We start from the raw sequence: 2,902 nt of genomic DNA on the forward strand, positions 1-2,902 counted from the left end.
GATTCATCTAAAATATGTGAAGAGGATTGGAGAGTCAAGAATCAAGAAGATTTTATTAATTTTTTGTTGTCTGGATAAACCAGAAATATAAACACAGGACAAAAGTTCAATAAATTCTTAACCAATAAAATTTACCTGAAAAGCTAAGTGAGATATATTAGTGTATGAAGGGAAGAGATATTTAACATTTTAGACAAAAAGGCAAAAAAAAAAGAAAAAAAGGCCTTGTCCACAAAATTAGATATTTCTTCAAATAGGACGTTAACATTCTGTTATTCAGAATTTTTCCTTGTTGACACAAACACACCACCTGTAGTCTCCTTGAATTCCGACAATTCTGTCTAAAAGGTTATAGACTGTAATTCAATAATAATATAGAGGAACATACACACACATACAAACATTTAAATAGCACTGTTTTACAGTGTCTATGTGCTAAACTGAAATTGAGGCTGACAAAAACTGTTAAGAAGCTCGTTGGATGAACAGTAAGTGTAATCTAGAGCTCCAGTCTGATGACACATTGTGTTAAAGACATACACACATGTCTGTGGAATACTCAACCACTTACACAGTAATTTAACAAATAGTTAGTGTTCAGCAGATTGAACATCAGTTCATTGTTGAAACCAATCGAGGATCCATCATCATGTTTACATAGAATGTCGAGTTTTGAGGTATCATGAGGCACTGTGTTTTTGTGCTTGTATGAGGTTCAGCTTGTTCAATTGTGTGTCCCCATGATTGGCCGGGACTGCAGCTATGATTAAAACCAGTCACAAGACCCACAGTAATCTAGCAAGCAGATAACAAAAGGACAAATCACATCTACAAGTGACGTTAATTTCTACCAATTCCAACCAATTATAAAAATAATTTTTGAAAGACTACGACAAAAAGGAAACTCATTCTGCACCAGAATAATACAGCAAAATACTTAGAAATATCTTCAAACTACTATTGGTTTTAATTTTTAAACTTTCTTCAAGCAAAGAGATATTCTATCACCTGTCAGTGACATCATGATTTCTCTAGCTGCCAATGTTTAGACATCCATCATCATCATCATCATCTACTCCTAAAATGGCTGCAGTCAACACAAACCTTCTCAAGGAGTGAAATATTTAGAATGAAATATCCATGTAAAAACTTCCATTAGTGTCTGTTGTCTGCTGGGCAGAAATACACTCAGTTGAAAGCAGTTATCTGCCTGTTATTTGATATTAAATCAATTGCACAATATATTTGCCATATGACAACTGTTGAAACAAAATGAATTGTGATTAAAAAAAAAAAGAAAAGAAAGAAGTCACAGGTCATAAGAAATGTCACATGGATAAAATATTAAATTCTTTAAATTTTAATGACGATTCATTTAAGAGAAAACTCAAATCCAAGAAAGTAAAAAAAAAAAATTACATTTTTTTTTACCTTTTTTTCATTTTTAGTAGGTTCAAAATTGTTTTATTTAATGTTGTTAAGTCTTTTAATCAGAGTTTCAAATAATTACAAGTTGTATAATGAGAGGAGATAAGCATTGAAATAAAAAATAAAATAATATAAAAACAAACAAAAATAATCAGTGTAGAAGAGATAAGAGTCTTCAATTGAAATGAAGAGAGCAGGAAAGCAACTTTCAGATGAAGCACTTACAGCAGCAGAAATGAAGTAAAATGAAAATTCTTCATTCACTGTTTAAGCAGTTTTAAAGATTTCAGAATGATTTATTCTGGTAGAATTGGATTTTTAAACATTACAAAAAAAAAAAAAGAAAAAAAAAAAAATTGTGAGGGCTAAAGTTTAGATAAAAAGTATAAATAAACAAAAAAAAAATGATAAAAGACATCCAGAGAGAGAGAGAAAGAAAAGAGATAAAAAAAAAATATCAACCTACAAAGGCCATTGTATGTAGGTGTGAAGTTTACAGATAAATAATTTGAACCAACAATCAGTGCCTTTGAAAAGACAATTTTGGTTGAGAAATTAAATTGTTGACCAATAAGAAGAGAACAAATCTTCAGGTTGAAGACAGAATGAGAGAGAGAGAGAGAGAGAGAGAGAGAGGGAAGAGCAGTGAGGAAGGAAAGAACTAAAATGATAGAAAAAAAATAAACAAAAGGGAGAGGTGAGGTGGGATTGCATCAGCATATTGACAATATGTGGACATACATGTATGGTTGTAGTTTAAGATGGATTGCATACACCAATTGCATGATATGTGAGTATGCATACTGCGAAGAGACAGGGGAAAAAAAAAACATTGAGACAATGATATGTGTAGGATCCTCAACAATATATGCATGTGTGTGTGTGTGTATGGCTAGATACTTACATATACATACACACACACACACACACACATACATAAATACACATGCATACATATACACATAAGATGACTACAAGACAATTTCGAGTGATGCCATTGCCTGAGGTGGCTTTTCAGTCTTGTTAGGAATCAACACACTTTCGCACAAAAATGGCAATAGGCACCTCCTGCAGCAAGAGTGTTGAGAGAGCTTACCACCCACACTGACATCTACCTTTGTTCCATCATGGAATCTTTCATTGAGTGTTTGCCTTTTTTTTGGCTACAGTCAGCCATCGTATGCAACAAATAAGAGATGTTAAAAACCAAGCCATGTCTGGATATGTAGCATTTTAAAGTAAGGAAAGGCCTTGCACAGAGCCAATCCTATTCTCTAAACAATGTATGCATTCACCCCTGCTTTGCAAAATCAACTAGTCTACATCATTGGATGCAAACAAAGTCACAGATGCTGCATTATACAAGGTATACATATACAAACATATACACACAGTCACGCACACACACACATACATACATACACAACATATACACAAATATATACAAGCACATTCATAGGCAAATCTTAATATA

The sequence above is a fragment of the Octopus bimaculoides genome, chromosome 7 (genome assembly GCF_001194135.2).
Source record: "Octopus bimaculoides isolate UCB-OBI-ISO-001 chromosome 7, ASM119413v2, whole genome shotgun sequence".
Taxonomy (NCBI): domain Eukaryota; kingdom Metazoa; phylum Mollusca; class Cephalopoda; order Octopoda; family Octopodidae; genus Octopus; species Octopus bimaculoides.